The sequence below is a fragment of the Podarcis gaigeae genome (assembly GCF_964106915.1).
Source record: "Podarcis gaigeae genome assembly, chromosome: 3".
NCBI classification, from domain to species: domain Eukaryota; kingdom Metazoa; phylum Chordata; class Lepidosauria; order Squamata; family Lacertidae; genus Podarcis; species Podarcis gaigeae.
Window position 1 is genome coordinate 71,241,117 of NC_139680.1, and position 18,628 is coordinate 71,259,744.

Consider the following 18,628-nt stretch of genomic DNA (forward strand, 5'->3'; position numbering starts at 1 on the left):
AGAAAGGAGGAATAAAAAGCACACGGAACGCTCTCTGCAGATAGAGTGCCTGTTGACATTCATTTCTTTCCTCACCAATCTTTCTGAAGGATCTTGCTGAATCCCAGCCTTCTGCTCCGGTGGTGAGTCAGATGCTGCTGAGTGCCAGGCAGGGAAAACTTTAGGGAAGCACCGTGTGCTGGAGTTTGGGTGGGGGGAGAGAGAGATGGATCTGATGGGGAAAGTCTGCCTCCCTATTCTGAACCAGCTGTATCCCTTCTTCTTCAGGAAAGCTACACAGGAAGATGGCTGCTTGTCACTGAGCAAACAGCAAGGCAAAGACTTTCCTCTATAATCAGGCCTTTTGCCTTTAACCACCTGTGGCCTTTTAGAAGTGGCTGGGATTCTTTAATGCCCCTCCATAGCTTTAATGTAGCTATGCAGGTTTTGTTTTAAGTTTGGGGACTCCCCTAAACCCTAGAAATTAATAAATGGTAGGTGTCAGGATTTGGATTACAGTCGTACCTTGGTTGTTGAACAGAATCCATTCCGGAAGTCTGTTTGACTTCCGAAAACATTTGTCAACCAAGGCACAGCTTCTGATTGGAAGCCGCAGAAGTTCAGCTTCCAAAGAATGTTTGCAAACTGGAACGCTCACTTCCAGGGTGGCGGTGTTCGGGAGCCAAAATGTTTGAGTCACAAGGTGTTTGGGATCCAAGGTATGACTGTGTTTGGGATATGAAGGGAATATACAAGCTGCAGGGGAATTCCTGGGTTACTCCATGAAAAATGATCTGGCCGAACCAGGGACATTAAGAAACAATAGTGGGCCATTGAGGGGCATTGGCAATGCAAGAGAATTGTCCTTCCCCTCTATAATGAGGTGTGAACAGAGACTGGGGATTGGGAAGGTTGCTGGGATAACTGGATGTCAGGGGACAGGAAAAGTGTGTCTTTAACAAGGTGTGCTGGAGAGAAGGGAGAGAACAAAGGTAGGATCCATGTTTGGGCAAGCTAGCTGAAGGCAGGCTGGGAGAGATGGCTTGGACTCCAGTATTTCACTGCTGTGGGAAACAAGCCCCTCTTGAGATGACCTGGCCATAAGATCTGGACTGCTTCCATCCAAACTGGTTAAAATCATATTTCTTAAATCTACGTCTCCACTGTGTCTTGATTCTCAAAGGAACACAGACCTTGGGTTGTTTGCATGCTGAGGTCCCCCAAAACACCCCTACCCCAATAACTCACACATCACTCATAAATTTTTGTTTAAGGTTTTTGGCATAATTTTGGACACAACTTTATTAACTATACAAATTGTGAGTGGTTGCTTAGACATTGGTTAAGACTATCTGTCCCCCGCACCTTGGGGGACAGCACTGACTCCCGGATTCCAGCGAAAGCCAGTGTGGAGGAACAAGATCAGGGATAACTGGAGCTGTGGCACAGACCCTCAGCTTCTCCCCGCATGCTCCCAGGGGCTTACGCGGCCCAAACCCGATTCCAGGGGTTTGGACGAAAGGATTGTAAGCCCCTGAATTCCTTTAACGGAATTCCTGTGCAGCAGCAGCATTGGAGGGGCAGGCACAGCCAATCCATACCTCTCTACCAACCAATTTAAACCAATGCCTAACCACCAACCTTACAAGTTGTGACGATTTGCTACGCAGTAGGCAAAAACCAAATGGCACACACTAATCAGCCAAATGGAAAAATTCCTACCAGGCCCCCGCACCAAGGCAGATGACCCCATGACAGGCATAGCAATGTCAAAGCACAAACCCAAACAAGGGAGGGCGGGCGGGTGATCTGTTGCCCACAGCGAAAGAGAAAGCAGCTTGCTGTGAACCATGTTTAAATAACCTCTGTTCCCACCCACAAATTGGCAACATCAAATTTACCCCAGCAACACCAACCACCAATCCGAAGCCAGGCCTCTTTAATCTATCCTGCCTGGCAACTACGGGGTGCTTTGCTTGGCCCCATCCGCAACACGTGCTCTCCTTTAATGAGAACATGCTTTGTCGAACAAGGTCCATACTGAGTCCTTAAGCCATTCCTAATTCGTGTCTAGCCAATACCCACCCCTACCCACCCTGTCAATGCCCCATGGTGACTACTTAATCTGAATGAATCTGACACTAATGAAGCAATGCTGATGTTAACTGTGAGGGCAGGGGGAGAGCTGTGAAATGCACTGGAAGAACAACAGCTTCACTGCGCTGTAGCAGGCTGGAATGGACCAATTCCTGAGATCTGTAGAGCACTTGCTAGTCAGAATTTATAACCCTGGGCTAGATGGATCACTGATCTGATTCAGCTTCATATGCTCCTAAATAAAAGTTTTAGAACAAGCAAAGTCATTAATTCTTATATCAGCTGAGAAATTTACTCATTCAATGACTTTCTTCAGCCTTGGCCAGTTCAGCTGTAAAATTGGATAAGAGCAGCCAGGTCTGTTTGATAAAATTCTACCGGCAACATTCTCATAGCAAATATTTCTTTAAAAGAAGAAGAAGAAATGCCTCTGTAGAATTTCATTCTGACAAACGTGGCTAGACAGGGGGAAATCAAATGCTCCAAAGTTTATTATCTCAGTCATTAGATCTCACACTTTTTCTTTGTTTTTAAATTTTGAATTCTCCTTGAGTATAGAACAATGGCTCATGGAGAAACACAAAAGCATGGCTTCCAATGTTTAGTCCTTGGATTTACTTAATTAACTTTTTAATCTTTTTGTTTGATAAATGAATGGTACCTTTTGCACCATGATCTTAAATCTTCTTCTCTCTTTTTTTTAAGCAGCAATGTAGATTCAAAAACAAGATACTGAAGACAAATGTACATTATTTTTAATGTATTTCCAAGTTCAGGGGTGTTTTTTGCTCCTATTTTTCTCTCTGGCAGAATGATTGGAAATAGGGGCATGAATTGAGTTTTTTTAAAAAAAGATAATAGCATTTTATTGACATTATTAACAATGCAAATGTGCATTAGCAGGGTATTGCATAAAAACAAACAAGCAGCAATAAGAAGGAAAGGAAATGATAATACACCCATAAAAATCTAGACATCCGTATTTCCTATGGTGGCATGGATGTTGAATACTGAACGTCTACATCTGAAGCATAAAAAATAAAATCCCACCAGAATGCCTAGAAATGCATCCTGGATCTCCAATCCCCCTGGAATGGACTTCTAATTTGGAGTGGCAGTTGGTACTAATTGGTTAAAAATGTTCTCTTGATAGCACAAAATAAGGCAGTTTTCTATGTCTGATGCTGGTTCAGCATCTCATCTATGGTTTTACCTGTGAGCTCCTGATGACTACAGGGAGCCATGGAAATGATCAGATGTGACCACAGAAGCAGGACATTGCACTCAGCTTTCCCTGCTTGATCTACATATCTGAATCAATGGTAAATTGTAGCAACAATAGCAGTGTAAATTACTTTATAGGGTACACTGTTGTTGTGACTCAGGATCAGTGGCTCAAAACCACACAGAACGTCAACGAATTAAACATGCAAATAGAGTAATCTATGGAGCTACTTGTGAAAAGGATAAATATTTACCAAAAAGAATGCATCTGCTGCTATAATTGAAAACAATCCTAATTTTTACCCTTCTTTTGGTGAGCAAAGGAGCCCTCAAGGTGGATTGCAAGTTGCATAAACAACAACGAAAAATCAGTATGAAAGCATGACCAATAAAATCTGATCCAGCAGATGCCACTTCTAATGTAAGAACTTTCTTATAATCTTCCCCTATTCTCCCTGTAGCTTCCCACGCTTTTCTGGGGGCTCCACCCCACTCAACCACATGGAGCAGATATTTGAGGGTGCAAAGGGACTACAGCTAGAAGGGAAAGGAAAGGAAAATGGCCCTGTCTGCTATTATGCTCCAGAGGAATCCATGGGATAGAATACCATTATGTGAACAGAATAGGGCAGTAAGTTTCACAATGAGAGTGCCACCACTGACAAGACCCTTCTCCCCATCTTTCTTCCACTACATAAAACTCATTGGCTTTGCAAAATGGAGTGGATTTTGTCATATTAAAAACAATGCTTTGAATGAGGAATAAACTACATTAAATGCAAAACACTAATATATTATAATTACTTCTGCTGATTGAATGGCCTGAGCCAATGAGCTAACACGATGACACACAATGACACACAGTTTGCTCCCTCCAAAGCTAACATCCGCATAATCCTTAAATGCACACAAAATCTCTAGCATAATTTGTTGCATTATCATTTCGGCTGCTTAGGCCATTATGATTTATATTTACCACTCCCCATCTTTTCTTTTCTTTTCACAAATTGCTGAGTTATTTACCTTGTGTGACGAACACATTGGGCTGAATACATCTGCATAAACATTATATGGACAAGCTGAGCAGGGAGGAAATGTGCTCTGTGCACATGATGTGACGTGAAAAAAGTCCATTTGCAGATAAAATGTAAAATGCTGAAGATTGTGAAGTGGATAAAGTGCTCCTTCTCAGGCAAAATCAGTATTTCTGAAAGAGCACCCCATACTGTTCCAGTTGAATATTACACAGCAGGTGGACAGTTCTGCATATCTTACAGACAGGGGAAAAAATAGTTTGAGTCATGAATGCCACAGAGCTGTCAGATCAAAATGTCTGAGATATAGACAATGTTTGGGAGAAATTTATGAATACAGTTCAAGATGTATCTAAAAAGTCTGAAACTCTAAATGCTCTTGCGTGTTGAGGTCCCCAATCCAACCCCCAAATAACTCACAACAGACACATAATTTTTGTTTAAGATTTTTGGCATGATTTTGGCCACAACATTATTCAAATACAAACCGTGAGTGGTTGTTTAGGCATTGGTTAAGACTATCTGTCCCCCCGCCTGGGGACAGAACTGACTTCCGGGCACCACCGAAAGACAGTGTGGGAAAACAAGTCAGGGAAGAATCGGAGCTGAGTCACAGACCCTCAATTCTCACCCGCAAGATCCCCGAAGGCTTGCCGGCCCTAGTCCCATTCCAGGGATTGGATGAAAAGATGGCAAGCCCCAGGATTCCTTTAACGGAATTCCCTTTCCGCAGCAACCATGGAGGGGCAGGCCCAGCCTATCCTAACCCCTCCTCCACCAGATTTATAACCAATGCCTAACCGCAACCTTACAAGTTGTGATGATTTGCTACGCAGTAGGCAAAAACCACCCAGCCGGCCAATTTGCCCGGTGGAAAAATTCCTACCAGGCCCCTGCTCGAAGGCAGACGACCCCATGACAAGCATAGCAAGGTCAACGCAACAACCCCTTACTCTAGGGCGGGTGGGCGGGTGATCCGTTGCACGCAGCAAAAGAGAAAGTCCCAAGCTGCGTGCAGAGTATTTAAACCTTTAAACCCGCCCACCAAAATTGCAACATAACTTTTTCCCCAGCAACTCAGCAATCCAATCACTGCCCCTGGCCATCTTGGAGAACTTACCCAGCAACAAAGGGGTGGCTCAGTAGACCCCACCGCAACACGTGCTCTCCCTGAAGGAGAACACGGTTTGCCAGAAAAGAATATGGTGGCCTAACCAAGCAAAATGAATGAAAGTACCCAAAGGAACTCCTTCCAGCCTCTACTGAAGAAAAGAGAAATCTCAACTATACAAATGCATGTGTTGCCATTCCTGTTGATGTCTTGCATTCTCTGCTGAATGCTAATTTTCCAGATCCATAGTCTTTAATATCGTAGCTGGATCAAATGTAAATATGATTCCATAACTAGATTGCTAGAACTTGCTCAGCGTTGACCTGTGACCCCAGCTTATGAAAAAATGGACACGCTTGATTGCTCCACGCCAACAGAGAGCATGTTCAATTAAGGCTTACATTATACAAGCCTGTGCAAAACAACAGATTCGGAAATTAAACCTTTTCACTATCCATCTGCATCTGAACATTCATAAATTGAAATAAGTGTGAAAGAGCTCTACTCAATCAATTTCAGCTCCATTCCCTGACCTGGTTATTTTATGCATGTCAATATACATTTCTTTAATTAAATGTGGTTCAGTGAATGCTAGTGGTTTTTTTAAAAAAATGTGGGCGGGGGGAGCGCAAACTTCGGGGCCTGTTTTGGCTGCCCAAGTTATTGCCAGGGGAAGAGCAAACAACAACAATGGAAGAAGGAAAGAGATGGATGGAGACGATGCTTTGACTGAAGCGAAAGCTGTTGTGTACATTATCATAATTATCTTCTATGCTGGGTGACTTCAAAGCAGGATACTAAAAGCATCATTAGTTTTTCCTTGATGATCCATCATAAAGCTAACAACTGCAAGGATGAGGCAACAAAACAGGGTTTCACTGGGGAGGGAACAAAGTCCTCGCTATTGGGCATGGGCGCTTTCTTGACTGGGGGGGGGAGGAGGACATATCCCTACTCCCGTCTCCTCAGCGGAAGATGTTACAGGACCAACTGAAATTCCTTCATGAAAGTAAGCGCCTTTCATCCTGATCTCCTTTCTCTCCTGCAGTATTTTTCACTCCAGCCTTAATTGCCAGCTACACACCCGTCCACTATTATTCCCTCTTCCTGTGGCCTTTCGCCTTTGTTCCCTTGCACAGGGAGCCACCGAGACAGCCGCTGAAACCTTTCTCTGGCAGCCCTTACCCCATGCATCACATAAGTGGTTTTCGCAAGGGAAGAGAGATTTTCCGTCAATATCACTTGGAAATGGAGGACCACACACAATGGCTGGTTGTGCAGCGCTGCGAAGTGCTGATAATGATGTTAGAGGGCGTTAATTAAGTTTCTTGCCAAGATTGCTTTTTACTCACTACATTGCAGCTCCTCGGAGGGTTGGTGGGGGGAGGTGACAGTCTGGGAAAGTTACAGAGTGCTACCGACTCACAAGTGCCGGAGGGGGTGGGGGAGCAGCGGCAGAGGGAAGCCGTCCCATGGTCAGCTTGCATTTTCTTCGACACGGTGGGCCTTCCATCTGCGAGAGCTGAGCTGCAGACTGCACGGCACTTATGATTCAGAGCGTATGGTTGAAAACATCCTGGCGTGCAAATGAGATTTAGATGATCTCGAATACCTGCTCGTATCAGTGTCAGAAACAGATGGTGAACAACTTGTCCTTTCAGTCCACTGCGGATGAATGTGCCGACTCTGGATGGAACAGTAATCATACTTGGAATGGGACCATTCCCTTCAGCGCATTAAAAAAAAAACAAATTACAATCAGCAGATCAAACATGCTGGAAAGAACTTTCTGGACTTGCCTGAACCACAGTGACTCTTTCATTTACTCTGACACCCTCTGGCCATTTTACTCACATTGTCAGCTAGAACACGCCGCAACACCACTCTGTATAACCTTTCGGAACTTGGCTTTCCTATGTCTTGGTGGACTGTTGCATTCACGCAACTAGTCCTAATTTCTAGCCTCTCTGTGTTGATTGCTGTTTACTGGATCCGACTGCCAGAGAAGCATCCCTTGACATCCTTGGGATATTTTGCCCAAGCGATATACTGCAATGTAGCCCCCACATCCCTGTAGTGAAGACATCAGACAGTGAATACGTTTGAGCAGTGTGCCATGATATTATTAATGTTAATGCATACTCTCCAACATCCCTCCTATAAAAATTGGGACATTTTCATCTGGGGAATGCAAGGTGTTTCTGACTGGGGTAAAATGGGGTGGGGTGGAAATGCTCTATACATGCTCAGAGGAAGTACTGCTGCCTTTTCATTACTTCATATGTTACAGGGCAGGACCCTAGTGCTGGGCACCAGCTTTCCTTTCCTTTAACCTCTGCTCTCCCCCCCCCCCTCTGAGCCAGTGTGGTGTAGTGGTTAAGAGCGGTAGTCTCGTAATCTGGGGAACCAGGTTCGCATCTCCGCTCCTCCACATGCAGCTGCTGGGTGACCTTGGGCCAGTCACACTTCTCTGAAGTCTCTCAGCCCCACTCACCTCACAGAGTATTTGTTGTGGGGGAGGAAGGGAAAGGAGAATGTTAGCCGCTTTGAGACTCCTTAAAGGGAGTGAAAGGTGGGATATCAAATCTAAACTCTTCTTCTTCTTCTTCTTCTCTCTGTCTCTCTGCTTCTGGCTCCCAGTGGTGCCCTGGAAAATGACATCATCAAGTTGCACTACCAAATTTGGAGTCGGCTGCCATGTTGCAAGGGGCAGCACTGTGAGTGAGGGACAAAACCTCAAAATTGGAACACCCCTATTTCAAGTCAGAAGCTGTAATTGCTTTACCATTTTGGGGACCATCCCGACAAACTCAGAACACTTGAGGGGCATGCTAATCCTTGCTCTACAATATACTTAGCTAGTTAAAACCAAACTCTCCAATATTTGCAGCCAATGTGACAGCTGAGCGATGGTGTCTTCTGCTGTTGTTTTTGTTCTTTGGTACCCCCACACCTGAAAGCTGTGCAGAGGAGCATCATCAGAGGCTTTAGTCAGTGAGGCCATCAGAATCCAAAGGAGGTGCCCTACCCTAGCTATATCTGAATTGGTTATTACACTGGCTACATTTGAGGCTTTCTGCTCTCACCAGCCTGTGGTACTTTGGTTGTGCTGAGGCAGGTCCATAGCAAAGGGTAAAAAATGGGGAGGACTTTATTCTAGGCCAAAGAGCCCAAGGCAGAATCAGCAGTACTCAGGTCTGTTGGTTTACATTGCAAATAGTCCTCTGCTGGCAAGTCCCTTCGAAAGCTGGGGCCCTCCCCTTCCCTCATCCACACTAGCCAGGGGTTCATTTAAGGCACCTCCTTTCACTCCAGCAGGAGAGAGGAGTGGTTGTTGCCAGACCTGAAACCCCTCTGGCACACATTGTCCTGCTGCCAACTTTACGTCCATGTTCATGGGGAATAGGGACAGAATTCAGCCCTTCAGGACTGCATATTCATAAGGATATAAAATTATGTTTCATGAAGAGTAATGGCTTGCCATATTTAAAAAAGAAACCTCCAAGTAATATTTTTAAAACATTTAAATAATTCTCCCCCCCCCTCCCACTTTCTAGCCTGGTCTATAAAAACAACTCATTAAGATATCTAAGCACCTCCTTCAGTGATAAGTTTCGACAGTGATGTATTGTGATAGACCTCAAGGACATAGTTCTATTATGATTTTCTTTTTCATTTTTTCCTGATGGATGGAGAAGCAGATGCTTGAAATTGACTGACCCGTATTTTGACTATAAGGGTATTGACATCCAGATAGAACGGCCTTGCTATTGTATTTCCGCAGGGAAGGCAGGACATCTAGAGTGTGAGCAGTAGGTTAATCCTCCTTTTGGTTAAAGCTCCCTATGGATATTTCCCCCAAACAGATCAATTACAATTACAGAGTTGCTCTAAAGTAATGCTCTTTGAAAAAGTGTGTGTGTCCTTATCAACCTGTGATGAACAGTGATGTAATGGGGACTGGAGCTTATAAGACAGAAGTGTGCTAATGGCCTTTCTTGAATATAATAGCCTTTGGCATAGTGTTATTCAAGAAGCACAAGAAAATTGCAAAGGGCTGAACCACAGAAGCCTGTGGCCTTTTTTAGTTTAGGCCTTTGGTCCTTCTCAAAGAATACCTTTAAGCATGAGATGCACGTATAGGACCTTAACCCTACGAAATCATGCACACACATACACATACACAAACACACCCTTCAGATCACAACAGTGGAAGCAATTTAGACAAAAATAAACAAAGGCTGGCATCATACGCACACACAGATTTGTTGTTGGCCTCTGTCTGTCTCGAGAAACAATGGAGTGCGCCTCTGGGGGTGAAGTCAAACTGCTGCATTAGCAGCACCAAAATTACCTCCCTGGGGCCACAAGGCTTAGCACAAGCCTGTACAGTGTTTGTGGAGGTCCTGGGCTGCTCAGACATCAAGACACCCCCCCCCCTCGGCCTCACTGATATGGTCCAAAGGGAAGCAAAACAATATGTTTGGCAACAGCTTGGCTGCAAGGAGTTGTTGGGAAAAGGTGTACAACGCGACATCCAACTGTCTTAAGGACTACGCACTGGATTTGTGTAGAGTTTACTCCTTAGCCTTTTCATCTCCTGAAGAGATCCTGCAAGGCAACGGAGATTAGGGGTCATAATTTTCCTTCTCCTATATGAGCTCCCTTCCCATCTGCCCCTCACTTCCCTCTACAGCACATGCAGAAACTGCCTGTGGCCCTCTAGAGAGTAAATCTGGCTCATGGCTTAACCAGTTGCTTCCAAGGTTGCCATATGTGAAAGAGGACAGGGCTCCTGTACCTTTGACAATGGTGTACAACTATTAAAGTACAGGATCCCTGCTGTCTTTTGCCTCCTCACTGAAACCTCTTTTACTAACTTCCCCTTCAGTCGGGGAAGATTCACTATCAGGTGAAATATTCTTTTGAATTCCCGCTCTTGGAAACAGAAGCAAGTAATTGCATTCCACACCTTCTGGAAGTCTGGTTTCCAGGCAGTTCTGGTCTCTCTACAACATCCCTTTCATGGCTGCTTTACTGTGCGCTAGCCGCTGTCAAATCCATCACACAGCCTACAGAGATTATGCCACTCCTCCATTCACAATTGCTTGTGGTTGTCCCTAAAAATCAACATAACTGAGATCCTGAATGGTTTCCGAGCACCACACACCTGCCTTTGGACAAAATGATAAAATGGCCACTTATTTTAGCAGAGGTGTCTGGCACTCTTCATACCTATCAGGAGCCCAAAATGAAACACAGTGCCAGTGTTTGTTTTGCACTGAATAGATAGTGCAGATGTGAAATGAAGCAAGGCTTTGGTAAACCCCTCACCTCGAGAGTTCTCCCAAATAAACACAACAAATAAAGTCTGGTTGCTTTGCTTCCCTGTGCGCTCAGTGGAAAGAACCCATCAAACTTTTGCACCACCCACTGCTCCGAGATGCATTAAAAACCCTCTCCCAGTCAAGTGCAAAATTTGTCAGCCACCCTGGCCATTGTGGCTCAATTTATGGGCAAAGGAGGGAGAAATTGTTTTTGCTCAAGCTGTCAGTGAAAGAATATTCTGCTAATGTAAGCTTGGAGTGATTCTGAATTTCATGCTTAACAAGACTAATTTTAGGAAGGACCTCGGTGCCATTGGTCGCCATTAACCCATATTGAGTATTGTCAAAATGTAGCTGTGCGTGAAGCATGCAGAATGGAAAGGTGCAGTTGTGGTGGGCAGCCCAGTATAACAAAAAGCAGACATCTCTCTACTTCTTTTACAGGTTAGTGACTCTCTGACATGCGGTAAAAGGGGATAATTGACATGCGGTAATTGCTCTTAATCCACCACTGCAGCGGCAATTAAATGAGAAGTCAGCATAGTTTTTATTATCTGCCTAGGTGAGGTTGATACTCCCAAGTCTATAGCCCTCTTTTATAGGCTTGCAGCAATACACTTGTGACTTGACCTATGTTACCGAGTCTCCCCATATCTAGCAGAATATGGTGAATGCTGCAATAGATCAACCACAGGGACAGTAGTTGTGGAGATGCTCTACACACCAGTTTTCTAGAAAAGCCTCATGATGTGCTATCCCACCAAGCAGCCTTGCTTCAAAACAACAACAACAACAATCCACCATGCACACTTTCTACTAGGTATGCTAAGGGTACTTCTGTAAGCTTTTCTATATTGTAAAAAGAAAAATACCCTTAGCCCCAATGAAACATGTTGCATGGGAAGTTTGAGATAACTGATGGGGTTTCCACCATGGAAGAAGAGGAGATGGAGAAGACCTTTTAATCAATGGCACTGCTAGGGGAAGACCTCAGGGTAAATGTTTGGGGGCCCCATACCCTGTTAAGGAGACAGGGCAAATCATAGCCACCATTGGGACAGAACCATCTTGATAATGAGATAGCCGCACAACCATACCATGCTCTGTCTCCCTCAACTGCCTCTCCTCCTTCAGCCTGAGCATGTGCCTAGTTTATCTTTCTCCAACTGGTTTGGAAGGAGAGAAGGAGGAGCTGAGGATGCATGAGCAGCAGCGACAAAGAGGAGGCAAATGCTGAAAAGCTGGAAGCAAATTCTGAGCCTTATTCTCCGTTTGCCATTCCTTCTGCTCTTCTGTCCACCTTTTGCTTCCCATTCCACACAAGCAGATGCCATGCAAAACGTCCACCAAGTTTGCATGCAAAACTCCAAGTGAACTCAGCCCTGTCCTCAGGAACACACTGGTGTTACAAACAACAACACCACACGCACACACACACACACACACACACACACACAAAACCCCCTTACTCAGGAAAAGCGAGGAGGCATCAGGAGTCTCTAGTTTGGCAACTGAATGACCATGTGGACTGGGGGTGGGGGTGGCTTAAAGTCAGGCATATCCCCCCCAAAATTCCAAGTTTCTCAAAGAAGAGGGCACCAGCTGCAAGTTGGCACCCATGGCTTTTTATGAGTACCAACACCTTGTTTGTTGCCTTCCCATATTTTATGCCTTCCAAAACACTATTCATTACACACAAACACAGAGCTTTTGTCAAGATATGAGTGAGGATTTGAACCCAGCCCTCCGAGGTCCTAATCCAACACTAACCATTGCTATATTTGAAGGTGACCTGCAAACTGCAACTAATTCAGAATAAGCCAGCTAGACTGGGAGTGGCCTCTGAGACCATATAACACCAGTACTGAAAGACCTACATTGGCTCCCAGTACATTTCCAAGCACAATGCAAAGTGTTAGTGCTGACCTTTAAAGCTCTAAATGGCCTTGGCCCAGTATACATGAAGGAGCATTTTCAACCCTATCGTCCAGCACTGAGTGCCTTCTGGCAGTTCCCTCCCTACAAGAAGTGAGGTTACAGGGAACCAGGCAGAGGGCCTTTTCAGTAGTGGCACCCACCTTGGGGAACACCCTCCCATCAGATGTCAAGGAAATAAACAACTATCTGACTTTTAGAAGACATCTGAAGGCAGCCTTATTTAGGGAAATTTTTTATGTATGACATTTTATTATGCTGTTAATAGTCTGTTGGGAGCCACCCAGAGTGGCTGGGGAAACCCAGTCAGATGGGCTGGGTATAAATTATTATTATTAGTAGTAGTAATAGTAGTATTAGTATTAGTATTATTTATTTTGCAGCACACTAGCTCTCTCTATATATATTCCAATGATAGACTTAATATCACCATCCTTTTTTATGTATCTATCTCTGCATTCACTTAGCTGAATAATTCAGATCAGCAGTATGTAAGCAAATACTCAGGAGAGCAGAGGGGCAAGATTATTTGAGTACATGCACGACAAGTGCAAGTAGATAAATAGGTACCGCTCCGGCGGGTTCCGTGCGCTGCTCTGGTTTGCCAGAAGTGGCTTAGTCATGCTGGCCACATGACCTGGAAGCTGCACACCGGCTCCCTCAGCCAATAAAACGTGATGAGCGCCGCAACCCCAGAGTCGGTCACGACTGGACCTAATGGTCAGGGGTCCCTTTACCTTTACCTTATGTGAGAGAGAGAGAGCAGTGGAAAGGGAGGGAGAGAAATCATAGAATCATCAAATTATAGGGTCGGAAGGGACCACGAGAGTCATCTAGTCCAACCCCTTGCAATGCAGGAATATTTTGCCCAGTGTGGGGCTCAAACCCTGAGGTTAAGAATCACATGCTCTACCCAACTGAGCTATGGAGAGTTCTCAACATTGAGCAGCAGCCATGGGAGCAGGGAAAAGTTGTGGGGTGCAAGACAGTCAGAAGCAGCAGCTGTAGCAGGGATTTAATAGAGAAACAGGAGACCGTCATCCATGATGGCTTTAAAAAAAGTTTTATTGTGGGTCTGTGTGTGAGTGTGTGTGTGTGTATGTGTGTGTGTGTGTGTGGATGTGGATGTGCCTGCATGTTTTGGTCTATATGTATAAAAATCCCTTTGGGAAATAGTAGTAAAATCTTCAGAAGTACATTTGCAGCTACATTAATCCTTTTTGCAGTGGATGCCTCCAGCTAGTCATCACACTGAGTGAGCACCCAAATGCTTTAGAAGTGAGGAGCGGGGTGATGCTGTAGTCTAAACCACTGAGCCTCTTGGGCTTGCCGATCAGAAGGTCGCGGTTCAAATCCCCACAATGGGGTGAGCTCCCATTGCTCTGTCCCAGCTTCTGCCAACCTATCAGGTCGAAAGCACGCCAGTGCAAGTAGATAAATTGGTACCACTGTGGTGGGACGGTAAACAGCATTTCCATGTGCTCTGGCTTTCTTCACGGTGTTCTGTTGCGCCAGAAGTGGTTTAGTCCTGCTGGCCACATGACCCAGAAAGCTGTCTGTGGACAAACGCTGGCTCCCTTGGCTTAAAAAGTGAGATGAGTGCCACAACCCCATAGTTGCCTTTGACTGGACATAACCGTCCAGGGGTCATTTACCTTTACCTTTTTACCTACCTACCTTTACCTGCATTAGAAGTGCAAGGGTGTGGGGAGGAAGCAGAGAACATGCCAATCCCCAGAAAGTTTTCTTTTTGGGGAGCAGGAACAGAAAGAAGAGCTTGTGTCTTTTTAAAAAGCCCACCTCCCTCACCAGCTGAAAAAAAAATGAGTCTTAAAAAGAAGCAGCCAGCCTTCCCAAGCTTGTGAGTGTGAATGAGAGAAGGATGTTCCAGGAAGAGCTGGATGAAGGCACAAGAGAAACAGAGTAGGAGGATCTCGGGGTGTCTTATTAGACTACCGGTATGTTTCATTTCTTTTAGTTAAGTAGAATGTTTCCCATGGATTCACTACCTACCTTCCTCCAATAGTGGTTAGAGGAGAAACTGAAGAAATGAAGGAGAAATTCACTTCGGCCTGCATTTTAAGGAGAAGCCCTAATATTCACACCTCCCAAAACAGGACTTAAATGAAATGCTGCATCCTACAAAATTCACCCTTCTGCAAATATTGTGATGCTGTCCTTCAAACAATGTGCATTAAAATGTGCGTATTAGCACAGTATGCCCTCAACTTATGCAGGGGTTAACATTCCAGGGATCATGTATAAAGCCAACATAGTGTATAATCAAAACACACTGGGTTCAATGGTGGGTGGGAAGGGTGGGAAGACCAAAGTCTTTTTTTCCCCTACATGCCTGCCCTCTTTTAATGTTTTTTTTTTTAATTGCCAAGGACATAAAGCTGAATGTGCACAAGTTAAATGCACATATACAGCCTAGGACCCTCACACTTATGGGACCGCCTCTCCTGGTATGTCCCGTGGAGGACCTTATGGTCCGCAAATCATAATATCTTGGAGGTCCTGGGCCTCAAAGAGGTTAAACTGGCCTCAACCAGGGCCAAGGCCTTTTCGGCTTTGGCCCCAGCCTGGGGGAACGCTCTATCGCAGGAGACCAGGGCCCTATGGGACTTGACATCCTTATGCAGGGCCTGCAAGATGGAGCTGTTCTGCCTGGTCTTTGGTCCGGGCCCAGTTATGGGACCCTGTAAGTTACCTCTTTGGCCCTTTTATCAGCTCATGTGGAACTGACATGGATAACTGGTCCTTGAGGTTCCCGATCCCTATGGTTGTAATTCATGAGCAGTCATTTAATTTCATCCTGATTCTAATTTTTAAGCTGTATTTTAATCAATTGTTTGATTGTGTTTTAATGTATTTGATATTTGATGTTAGCCGCCCTGAGCCCGGTCTTGGCCGAGGAGGGTGGGTTATAAATAAAAATTTACTTACTTACTTACAGAAGATGCTGCTTTACTGTATACATTAAATAGATATATTAATGTAAATAGCATACATTCAATCACAAGATAATGAGAATGAGAATAGCTGCCCATCTGACTGTGTTGCCCCAGCCACTCTGGGTGGCTTCCAGCAAAATAGATGTTGTGGTGGCTCCTAACTTGGCAGCTACAAGTAGCTATATGCTTCCTCCAGCATCAGAAACAGTATGCTGAGATAAGTCTGTGCTTCTCAAACCCTGTTTGTGGGTTTCTGGTAGGCATCTGGTTGGCGTCTGTGGGGACAGAATACAGTGGTACCTCTGGTTGCGCATGGGATCCGTTCCGGAGCTCTGGTCAGATCCTGAGGTGTGCATATCCAGAGCATAGCTGTCAACTTTTCCCTTTTCTTGCAAGGAATCCTATTTGGAATAAGGGAATTTTCCTTAAAAAAAGGAAAACGTTGACAGCTATGATCCAGAGGTGCTGCTTCTGCACATGCACACGATGCAGTTTAGCACTTCTACGCATGTGTGTGCGGCAAAACCTGGAAAAATACTTCTGGGTTTGCCACATACGTATCCTTTTTTTTTTTAATAAAATTTTTATTAGGGTTTTTTACAGAATAGAGTACAAAGACAATAAACAACCTTACTTTTATCTCAACAGAATTTCGTAACTTCTTTGGACTTCCTCGCATCTCCCACTGCCATTTTCATCATCATAAATTTTTCCCAAGCAATTTATCATCTTGTTTGCAAATTTTATAACCGCTTATTTAAATATAGTCCTCTGAAAATTTGTTTCTCTTAGTCTCGCTTTACATCCAATTCCAATCCGATTTTGTGATGGCCAATTATTTATGATCAAACATCCTACTTAACTTTCCACCAAATCACAATATTTTTGTAAATAAGTCTTGAATTTCCTCCAATCTTCTTCAACCCTCTCTTCTCCCAGGTCTCGAATTCTGCCAGTCATCTCTGCCAGTTGCATATAGTCCATCAGCTGCATCTGCCATTCTTCCAGCGTGGGTAGATCTTGAGTTTTCCACTTCTTAGCGATAAGTATCCTTGCTGCTGCTGTTGCGTACAAAAAGAATGTTCGATCCTTCTTTGGCACCATCTGGCCGACAATGCCCAAGAGGAAGGCCTCTGGTTTCTTAAGGAAGGTATACTTAAATACCTTTTTCAGCTCATTATATATCATTTCCCAGAAGGCCTTCACCCTGGGACAAGTCCACCAGAGGTGAAAGAATGTTCCTTCATTTTCCTTACATTTCCAACATTTATTGTCTGGCACATGGCATATTTTGGCAAGTTTAACTGGGGTCATGTACCACCTATATATCATTTTCATTACATTTTCCTTCAGAGCATTACATGCCGTGAAGTTCATCCCCGTGGTCCACAACCTTTCCCAATCCTCAAACATAATATTATGCCCAATATCCTGTGCCCACTTTATCATGGCCGACTTAACCATTTCATCTTGTGTATTCCATTTCAACAGCAAGTTATACATTCTTGAGAGTACTTTAGTCTTAGGTTCTAACAATTCTGTTTCCAACTTCGATTTCTCCACCTGGAATCCTAGCTTTTTATCATTTTTAAAAATTTCTTGGATCTGAGCGTAGTGTAACCAGTCTCGCACTTTGTCTTTCATTTTTTCCAAACTCTGCAATTTCCAATTATTGCCCTCTTTCTCTATTATTTCCCAATATTTCGGCCATTTGGCCTCCATATTGGGTCTTTTTCGGGCCTTGGCCTCCAGAGGTGATAACCATCTTGGAGTTTTATTTTCCAATAGGTCTTTGTATTTTGTCCAGACATTAAACACTGCTTTCCTGACAATATGATTCTTAAAGGCCTTATTGATCTTAACTTTATCATACCATAAGTATGCATGCCAACCAAATGCATTGTTAAAACCTTCCAGATCTAAGACATCAGTGTCCTCTAGAAGTAGCCAGTCTTTTAGCCAGCAGAAAGCTGCGGCTTCATAGTACAGCCTTAAGTCTGGCAGGGCAAAGCCCCCTCTTTCTTTCGCATCAGTTAATATCTTAAACTTAATTCTGGGCTTTTTGCCCTGCCAGACAAATTTAGAAATATCTCTCTGCCACTTCCTGAAACACTCCGTCTTGTCCACAATTTGCAATGTTTGAAACAAAAACAACATCTTAGGCAATACATTCATCTTAATAGCAGCAATTCGGCCTAGCAAAGAAAGCTTCAATTTTGACCAACTGTCCAAGTCTCTCTTAATTTCAGACCAACATTTTTCATAATTGTCCTTAAATAGACTCAGATTTTTTGCTGTTATGTTTACCCCTAGGTACTTTACTTTTTTAACCACAGTTAGTTCTGTTTCTCTCTGAAACCGTTCTGACTCTGTGTCTGTCAAGTTTTTCCCCAACACCTTAGTTTTCTGTTTATTTAGTTTGAAACCCGCTACCCGACCAAAATCCTGAATCAATTGTAACACTCTTTTTGTGCTAGATTCTGGCTCTTGCAATGTCAAAACAAGGTCATCTGCAAAAGCTTTAAGTTTATATTGTTTCGCTCCGATCTGAATCCCTTGCACCAACCGGTCCCCTCTAATCAAGTTCAAGAGCACCTCCAGGACAGAAATAAACAGCAAGGGGGAAATCGGGCAGCCTTGTCGTGTCCCTTTTTCAATCTTAAACTCTTCGGTAACCACATTGTTAACTATCAGTTTTGCCTTTTGTTCTGAGTAAATCGCATCAATCCCATTTTCAAAACCCCGCCCCACTCCCATTTCTTTTAAATTCCCCTTCATAAATTTCCAAGAGATGTTATCGAAGGCCTTCTCCGCGTCTATAAAAATTAAAACTGCTTTGGTGTTAATATTTGTTTGCAAAAGTTCCAAAATGTCAATAATGTTCCTTGTATTAGCAAACAAGTGTCTTCCTGGGAGAAAGCCTGCCTGGTCTTTATGAATTATCTCATTTAAAACTCTTTTGAG